The sequence below is a fragment of the Erythrolamprus reginae genome, chromosome 6 (genome assembly GCF_031021105.1).
Source record: "Erythrolamprus reginae isolate rEryReg1 chromosome 6, rEryReg1.hap1, whole genome shotgun sequence".
Lineage (NCBI taxonomy): Eukaryota > Metazoa > Chordata > Lepidosauria > Squamata > Dipsadidae > Erythrolamprus > Erythrolamprus reginae.
In genome coordinates, this window is record NC_091955.1 from 96,381,991 (window position 1) to 96,392,132 (window position 10,142).

At 40.2% G+C, this 10,142-nt stretch overlaps 1 long non-coding RNA gene across 1 annotated transcript; it reads right to left on the reverse strand.

Annotated features, from left to right (window-relative positions):
• Window positions 1–2,230: 2,230 nt before the first annotated feature.
• Window positions 2,231–9,937, reverse strand: LOC139169094 (uncharacterized). Its single transcript, XR_011559424.1, has 3 exons — window positions 9,788–9,937; window positions 8,334–8,442; window positions 2,231–2,356 (listed from the first exon to the last, which is right to left on the reverse strand). It is a non-coding gene; the product is annotated as an uncharacterized lncRNA (long non-coding RNA).
• Window positions 9,938–10,142: the final 205 nt, after the last annotated feature.

Sequence of the window (10,142 nt, forward strand, 5' to 3'; positions counted from 1 at the left end):
CATTAGTAAAAGGCTGTTGAGGTTTCTTTCTGGTTCTAAGAACCATTGCCAGGGCTTAATTATGCCAGGCAGAAATCTATGAAATCTAAAATTGATCAATGGCCACACCTCACATTAAAAAGGTCCATTGAAATTTTCTTTCTGGTTCAAGGAGCCATTGCCAGGGCTAAATTATGCCAGGCAAAAAAGGTATAAAATAAATTAGTTACTGGCCCCACCTATCATTAAACATGGCCATAGAGGTTTTCTTTCTGGTTCTAAGAACCTTTGCCAGAGCTAACTTAGGCCAGGCAAAATAGGTATAAAACCGATTATCAATTACTGGCCACACCTCATAGTAAAAAAGGCCATAGAGGTTTTCTTTCTAGTTCTAAGAACGTTTGCCAGGGCTAAATTATGCCAGGCAAAAAAGATATAAAATCTATTATCAATTATTGGCCACATCTAGTATTAAAAAGGGCCATTTAGATATTCATACGGGTTCTAAGAACCATTGCTAGGGCTAAATTTCTATTTTTCCTATCAACCCCGCAGGCTGGCAAGTGAATAGTCTGTCTTCTAAGTTGGTGTGGTACATGCCTTTGAAATAAAAAAAAAATCAACGTTACTTATTTCATATGTAGGGTTACCCTGATTAGCATAAAGTAGTGGAAGATGAACCCCACCCATATCATAAAACCTTGGGGGACTGTAAGACTCAGCCAAACTTACCACACAGCATAGATGATGACATAACAGCAGAAGGCCAACAGTCTTGGTCTGGAGACATTTTCCTGCTTTCTGGTTTCTTCTTCTAGACTTCTTTCTTCTTCTGATGTGCCCAACAAGTGTTGTCTCTTCCAAGGAAAATTTGCCAGCACTTGCTCCATCCCTTATTCTCCAAAGCTAGAAAACTATAAGATCTTTCATAAATCAACAGCCAGATCTAGCTTTAGTAAAAGGCTGTTGAGGTTTCTTTCTAGTTCTAAGAACCTTTGCCAGTGCTAAATTATGCCAGGCAAAAAAGATATAAAATCTATTATCAATTATTGGCCACATCTAGTATTAAAAAGGGCCATTTAGATATTCATCCTGGTTCTAAGAACCATTGCTAGGGCTAAATTTCTATTTTTCCTATCAACCCTGCAGGCTGGCAAGTGAATAGTCTGTCTTCTATGTTGGTGTGGTACATGCCTTTGAAATAAAATTTAAAAAATCAACGTTACTTCAGTTGCTACTGGAGTTTTACTGCTAAGATTCACAATACTCAGTGGTGCATTCTTTTATTTGATATGCAGGGTTACCCTTATTAGCATAAAGTAGTGGAAGATGAACCCCACCCATATCATAAAACCTTGGGGGACTGTAAGATTCAGCCAAACTTACCACACAGCATAGATGATGACATAACAGCTGAAGACCAACAGTCTTGGTCTGCAGTCATTTTCCTGCTTTCTGGTTTCTTCTTTCAGACTTCTTTCTTCTTCTGATGTGCCCAACAAGTGTTGTCTCTTCCAAGGAAAATTTGCCAGCACTTGCTCCATCCCTTATTCTCCAAAGCTAGAAAACTATAAGATCTTTCATAAATCAACAGCCAGATCTAGCATTACAAAAAGGCTGTTGAGGTTTCTTTCTGGTTCTAGGAACCATTGCCAGGGCTTAATTATGCCAGGCAGAAATCTATGGAATCTAAAATTGATCAATGGCCACACCTCTCCTTAAAAAGGTCCATTGAAATTTTCTTTCTGGTTCTAGGAGCCATTGCCAGGGCTAAATTATGCCAGGCAAAAAAGGTATAGAATACATTATTTACTGGCCCCACCTATCATTAAAAATGGCCATAAAGGTTTTCTTTCTGGTTCTAAGAACCTTTGCCAGGGCTAAATTATGCCAGGCAAAAAAGATATAAAATACATTATCGATTATTGGCCACATCTAGTATTAAAAAGGGCCATTTAGATATTCATACGGGTTCTAAGAACCATTGCTAGGGCTAAATTTTTATTTTTACTATCAACCCCGCAGGCTGGCAAGTGAATAGTCTGTCTTCTAAGTTGGTGTGGTACATGCCTTTGAAATAAATAAAAAAGTCAACGTTACTTATTTCAAATGCAGGGTTACCCTTATCAGCATAAAGTAGTGGAAGATGAACCCCACCCATATCCTAAAATCTTGGGGGACTGTAAGATTCAGCCAAACTTACCACACAGCATAGATGATGACATAACAGCAGAAGGCCAACAGTCTTGGTCTGGAGACATTTTCTTGCTTTCTGGTTTCTTCTTTCACCCTTCTTTCTTCTTCTGCTGCACACAGCCAGCGTTGCTCCCTCCAAGGAAAATTTGTCAGCACTGGTTCCATCCGTTAGTCTGCAAGGCTAGAAAACTATGAGATCTTTCATAAATCAACAGCCAGATCTAGCATTAGTAAAAGGCTGTTGGAGTTTGCTTTCTGGTTCTAAGAACCATATGCCAGGACTATGTTATGCCTGGCACATATTTATAAAATCTATAAAAAAATAAGATAACATTTTAAAAAACATAAAAAAATAAATGGCCACACTAGCATTAAAAAGGGTCATTGACGTTTTCATTCTGGTTCTAAGACCATTGCCAGGGCTATATTACACCTGGCATAAATTTATAAAATCTATAAATGAATAAAATTAAGAAATTAAGAAGTAAATAAAATAAATGGCCACAGTTAGCATTAAAAGGGGCAGCTGAGGTTTTCTTTCTGGTTCTAAGAACCATTGCCAAGGCTATATTATGCCTGGCACAAATTTATAAAATCTATAAAAATAAATAAGTAAGTAAGTAAGTAGGTAAGTAAGTAAGTAAATAAGTAACTAAGTATGTAAGCTAGTAAGTTAGTAAGTAAGTAAGTTAGTAAGTAAGTAGATGGATGGATGGATGGATGGATGGATGGATGGATGGATGGATAGATAGATAGAGATAGATAGATAGATAGATAGATAGATAAATAAATTGGCCACACCTAGCATTAAAAATGGCCAATGAGGCTTTATTATTATCATTCACACCAGACTAACTATCAAGAAATACCGAATGTCCCATGAAGCTACTGCCAAAGAAGCTAACAACAAAGAATCTCCAAGACTACAAATCTTCTATGATTTGTGGACTTCAACTCCCAGACTTCCTGAGACAATCATGCTAGCTCAGGAATTCTGGGAGTTGAAGTCCACATGTCATAGAAGAGCCAACTTTGCCTACCCCTGTCCAAGACCATTTACACCAATACTGAAAGAAGCCACTAAAACCATAAACTGGGTGCAAACTGCACTCCCTTCCAGCACTGATGATGTTCCCTAGTTTCCTAACAAAACCTGTACAAGGAAGCCACTAAGCTCAGACACCACCAAGGACGCCTCATTTCCATGGTGAACCACAAATATTATCCTCTGTCAATATACCTCGTATCCAATTGCATCACTTTCAGTTTTAAGAAGTCTGGCTGGTACTGGCATTATTTCTAAGATGGGAGGGAGGTGATCCCAAAGGATTCCCTTCCGGTCTGAGTCTCACTGAGGGGGTCCTCAGGCATTGGAGGAGGCTTTTAGCTCAGCGCTGTTGTCTCTTCCAGTGTGATTCGCCCTCACTGCTTCCTCAGGGACTGAAAGGGCATCCCCAGAACCGGAACGCTAAATTGCGCTCACCGCCACAGCTCGTAGGTTCTTGCGGGACCAGTGCGATTTTGCTGCTGCACCTGTGGAGGTAGGAGCCACAGGTATAACCACCCAAAAAATCACGCACGGAGCCACAGGTAAAACCATGCTGAAACACAGGCGCAATTTTTCTACCTCCACAGGTTCAACAGCAAAATCGCGCTGGTCCCACAAGAACTTACGAGCCACAGTGGCGAGTGCAATTTAGCCTTCCGCCTCCCTGCCATCCATACATTTTAATGTTGGTTTTTTTTAATAAACAACTTTGCCAAAGCAAGTAAACTTTAGCCAGGTCCAAAATGTTTTGCAGCGACATGTCGCAAACAGTACCTGCCAGGCTTCCTCATTTTCAATACACTGAAGAGTAAATGTCTTACTGTTGATGTCTTCTTCATCTATTGGATTCATGCCTTTGGGAGAAAAAAAATCAGTATCACCAAATAACCAAAAGATGTTCAGAAACTAGAATACTAACCCTGTAATTTTATGTGCTTTTAGCCTGCAAGGGCATGGCTATAATTACCTCAGGCTTTACTGGGAAGCAAATTTTAATTCTCATTCACCTGTGATGGTTTGGTCTTTTTACAAGGAGATGGTTGAGATCACCTCAAATTCCACCAAAATTTTATTCTAATAAATTGGCTAAACCTCAGGAATTGACTTAATTCCTAGAAAATAAGATCAACTCCTGGACCTGAAGTAATATTAGTTAACTTTTGACCCTTTCTGAATATTTTGCTTCTTTAAGGATTTGAGCCTTGACTAAAATTACCCCAGGTCACTTTATTTCTGAGCGCAAGATCACCTCCTGCGGTAATTTTACCTTTACCTTTGAAACTGTGTTTAATTTTGATCTGCCTTTGGTGGTTTGGTCTTTTTAACAGGGCATGGATGAGATTACCTAGAATTGCATCTATTTTACTAAAAATGCTTAGCATAAAGTAGTAGAAGATGAACCCCACCCATATCCTAAACAAACTCACAGCATAGATGATGACGTAACAGCAGAAGGCCAACAGTCTTTGGCTGGAGACATTTCCTTGCTTTCTTCTTTCTTCTTTCACTTTGTGCCCAGCAAGTGTTGTCTCTTCCAGGGAAAATTTGTCAGCACTTGCTGTATCCCTTATTCTCCAAAGCTAGAAAACTATAAGATCTTTTATAAATCAACAGCCAGATCTAGCATTACAAAAAGGCTGTTGAGGTTTCTTTCTGGTTCTAAGAACCATTGCCAGGGCTAAATTATGCCAGGCAGAAATCTATGAAATCTAAAATTGATCAATGGCCACACCTCACATTAAAAATGGCCACTGAGGGTTTCTTTCTGGTTTTAAGAACAATTGCCAAGGCTAAATTATGCCAGGCAGAAATCTATGAAATCTAAAATTGATCAATGGCCACGCCTGACATTAAAAATGGCCACTGAGGGTTTCTTTCTGGTTTTAAGAACAATTGCCAAGGCTAAATTATGCCAGGCAGAAATCTATGAAATCTAAAATTGATCAATGGCCACACCTCACATTAAAAATGGCCACTGAGGGTTTCTTTCTGGTTTTAAGAACAATTGCCAAGGCTAAATTATGCCAGGCAGAAATCTATGAAATCTAAAATTGATCAATGGCCACACCTGACATTAAAAATGGCCACTGAGGGTTTCTTTCTGGCTTTAAGAACAATTGCCAAGGCTAAATTATGCCAGGCAGAAATCTATGAAATCTAAAATTGATCAATGGCCACATCTGACATTAAAAATGGCCACTGAGGGTTTCTTTCTGGTTTTAAGAACAATTGCCAAGGCTAAATTATGCCAGGCAGAAATCTATGAAATCTAAAATTGATCAATGGCCACACCTGACATTAAAAATGGCCACTGAGGGTTTCTTTCTGATTCTAAGAACCATTGCCAGGGCTAAATTTCTATTTTTCCTATCAACCCCGTAGGCTGGCAAGTGAATAGTCTGTCTTCTAAGTTGGTGTGGGACATGCCTTTGAAACAAAATAAAAAAAATCAACGTTACTTCAGTTGCTACTGGAGTTTTACTTCTAAGATTCACAATACTCAGTGGTGCATTCTTTTATTTCATATGCAGGGTTACCCTGATTAGCATAAAGTAGTGGAAGATGAACCCCACCCATACCCTAAAACCTTGGGGGACTGTAAGATTCAGCCAAACTTACCACACAGCATAGATGATGACGTAACAGCAGAAGGCCAACAGTCTTGGTCTGGAGACAATTTCTTGCTTTCTGGTTTCTTCTTTCAGACTTTTTTATTCTTCTGATGTGCCCAACAAGTGTTGTCTCTTCCAGGGAAAATTTGTCAGCACTTGCTCCATCCCTTATTCTCTAAAGCTAGAAAACTATAAGATCTTTCATAAATCAACAGCCAGATCTAGCATTAGTAAAAGGCTGTTGAGGTTTCTCTCTGGTTCTAAGAACCATTGCCACGGCTTAATTATGCCAGGCAGAAATCTATGAAATCTAAATTGATCAATGGCCACACCTCACATTAAAAATGGTCACTGAGGGTTTCTTTCTGGTTCTAAGAACCATTGCCACGGCTTAATTATGCCAGGCAGAAATCTATGAAATCTAAATTGATCAATGGCCACACCTCCCATTAAAAATGACCACTGAGGGTTTATTTCTGGTTCTAAGAACCATTGCCAGGGCTAAATTATGCCAGGCAGAAATCTATGAAATCTAAATTGATCAATGGCCACACCTCACATTAAAAATGGTCACTGAGGGTTTCTTTCTGGTTCTAAGAACCATTGCCAGAGCTAAATTATGCCAGGCCAGAATGGTATGAAGTCTATTATCTATAGGTCACTTTGATTTGCTTGGTGAAGTAAAGATATCATTCATTCATTCTTTCTATTTGTTCTTCTGTTTCTACCATCTACACTGCTGGCTGACAATTGAATCGTCTGTCTTCTAAGCTGGTGTGGTAGAAGCCTTTGAGATTAAGAAAAAAAAATCAACGTTACTTCAGTTGCCAATGGAGTTTTCCTCCTAAGATTACAATACACAGTAGTGCATTCTTTTATGTGATGTGCAGGGTTACCCCTACTTAACATAAAGTAGTGGAAGATGAACCCCACCCATACCCTAAAATCTTGGGGGACTGTAAATCTCAGACAAACTTACCTCACAGCATAGATGATGACGTAACAGCTGAAGGCCAACAGTCTTGGGCTGGAGACATTTTCTTGCTTTCTGGTTTCTTCTTTCAATTTTTTCTTGTTCTTCTGCACCTAGCAAGCGTTGCCTCTTCCAAGGAAAATTTGTCAGCACTGGTTCCATCCTTTAGTCTGCAAGGCTAGAAAACTACTGGCCACATTGGCATTAAAAATGGCCAACACCTGACTAACTATCAAGAAATACCGAATGTCCCGTCAAGCTACTGCCAAAGAAGCTAACAACAAATAATCTCCAAGACTCCAAATCTTCTATGATTTGTGGACTTCAACTCCCAGACTTCCTGAGACAATCATGCTAGCTCAGGAATTCTGGGAATTGAAGTCCACATGTCATAGAAGAGCCAACTTTGCCTACCCCTGTCCACGACCATTTACACCAACACTGAAAGAAGCCACTAAAACCATAAATTGAGAGCAAACTGCACTCCCTTCCAGCACTGATGATGTTCCCTAGTTTCCTAACAAAACCTCTACAAGGAAGCCACTGAGCTCAGACACCACCAAGGACGCCTCATTTCCATGGTGAGCCACCAATATTATCCTCTGTCAATACACCTCCTATCCAATTGCATCACTTTGGGCTTTAAGAAGTCTGGCTGGTACTGGGAGGGAGGTGATCCCAAAGGATTCCCTTCCGGTCTGAGTCTCACAGAGGGGGTCCTCAGGCATTGGAGGAGATTAGATTAGATTAGATTAGATTTATTGGATTTATATGCCGCCCCTCTCCGAAAACTCAGCTTTTAGCTGAGCGCTGTTGTCTCTTCCAGTGTGATTCGCCCTCACTGCTCACTCAGGGACTGAAAGGGCAACCCCAGAGAAGACTTCCAGTGCTAGTCTCCCACAGTGTCCACTCAGAAACTCAATGAGACAGGCGGCCGCTTGATCTCATTCAGGGTGAGTGTCCGAAAGCTCACGGACTGAAAGACCTCTATAAGTAGGGGCATCACCCCCATCACCAGGGTATATGTGGAATGTGGAATGTGATCTGGTTCTAAGAACTACAGCCAATAACCAAAATTAGGGTGAGTCAGAATTTTTTTTGATACTTTTTATCTAAGTTATAAACTTATGACTGCTCTTTTTAACATGGATCAGTGGTGGGCTACGAGACAGAACGCTAAATTGTGCTCACAGCTCAAAAAGTTCTTGCAGGACCAGTGCGATTTTGTTGCTGCACCTGTGGAGGTAGGAGCCACAGGTATAACCAGCTAAAAAATCACGCACGGAGCCACAGGTAAAACCATGCTGAAACACAGGCGCAATTTTTCTACCTCCACAGGTTCAACAGCAAAATCGCGCCGTTCCCAGAAGAACTTACGAGCCGTAGTGGTGAGTGCAATTTAGCCTTCTGGCTCGCTGCCATTGATACATTTTAATGTTGGGGTTTTTTAATAAACTACTTTGCCGAAGCAAGTAAAATTTAGCAAGGTCTAAACATTTTTGCAGCAACATGTCGCTAACAGTACCTGCCTTCAATACAGTTCTATACAGTTCCTCGCTTTCAATACACTGAAGAGTAAATGAAACCATCTGTCTTACTGTTGATGTCTTCTTCTTCGTCTATTGGATTCATGCCTTTGGGGGGAAAAAATCAATATCACCAAATAACCAAAAGATGTTCAGAAACTAGAATACTAATCCTGTAATTTAATGTACTTTTAGCCTGCAAGGGTATGGCTATAATTTCCTGAGGCTTTACTGGGAAGCAAATTTTAATTTTCTCATTCACCTGTGATGGTTTGGTCTTTCTACAAGGAGATGGTTGAGATCACCTCAAATTCCACCAAAGTTGTATTCTAATAAATTGGCCAAACCTCAAGAATTGACTTAATTCCTAGAAAATAAGATCAACTCCTGGATCTGAAGGAATATTAGTTAACTTTTGACCAGTTATTTGAAGGTAGATACTTTCTGCATACTGTATTTAAGGTAGATACTTTCTGCATACTGTATCTTTAACTCTGGCGTGCTGCTCAATTACATACCCTAATCTGCAAATTGTTCATTTTAGGTATTTATATTTGGTCTTTTTGAAAGCCTTTTTCACTAGTTTGAACATTTCTACACCAAATGAAAATTGAAATGAAAAAATTAATGCTTATTGGTGTAGTATTTCTTCAGGTCCAGGAGCTGACTTTCCTCTCACTATATAAAGATGAGGTAATTTTAACTAGTTAAAAGCAGGGAAATTACCATAGGTGAACAAGCATTAAAATTAGCTTCAAGGCAAAATACAGAAGCTTCAGTATCTGGAGTTGCCCTTTATTTCTTGAAGAAAGTGATTTGTTGGGACCTGAGGAAATTTCAGTCAAAGCTCAAGTCCTTAAAAGAAGCAAAATATATAAGAAAACTAGTTGCCTCAAGGAACTACAGTCAAAAAGTTAAGTAAAATTAGTTCAAGTCCAGGAGTTTGACCTTATTTTCTTGAAATAAAGCCAGCTCTTAAAATAATTCTGAGATTATGTTAGCCAAGGCTCATATTTTTAGTAAAATACATGGAATATTAGGTAATCTCAGCCATGTCCTGTTAAAAAGACCAAACCACCACAGGCAGAACAAAACCAGAAACAGAGAAATATAGATTGATGGCAGAAAAGACCTCATGGTCCATCTACTCTGCCCTTATATTATTTCCTATATTTTCAAATTAAAATTAACAGTTTTAAAGGTAAAGATAAAATTACCACAGGAGGTGACCTTGCTCTCAGAAATAAAGTGACAATTTAGTCAAGATTCAAATCCTTAAATAATCCACCTTCGAGATATGTCCCTGGCATTTTACTCCTTAGAATACACCCCCGGGGTTAAAATTACTACAGGTGCTATCTAACACTAGGCTATTAAGCGGCTAAAGAACTCACGCTCCCCTCGCCTCCCTATCCGGCAAGTTTTAAAAAGCCTGAGGGGAAAAAAGCCTTACCTCAAAAGCTCAAAAGGCCCTGCCCGGCCTCGAGCTCGAGGACTTGGCTGCGGAGGCGCCGGAGTGACTGTTTTTGGGGTTCTCCGGCGCCCCGCAGCATCGAACGAGAGACCCTCCAGAACGAGAGTCTGCTCCTTCGGGCAACGTGCTTGCTAATTTTCCACACAGCTGAGGAGAATCACCGGCTTTTTAAGTGCACCCCGCCACTCCCGACCAATCCGAGGGATGGGTTTACAAGAGCAGCCAATAAACGGGCGAGAGGGGCGGGGAGAAAGACCCCCGGGGAGCCTCTGAGGGGTTTGGGCGGGAAAGGCCAGGTGAGGAAGATTGGAGGTTTGAGCCAGGTGAAATTAAT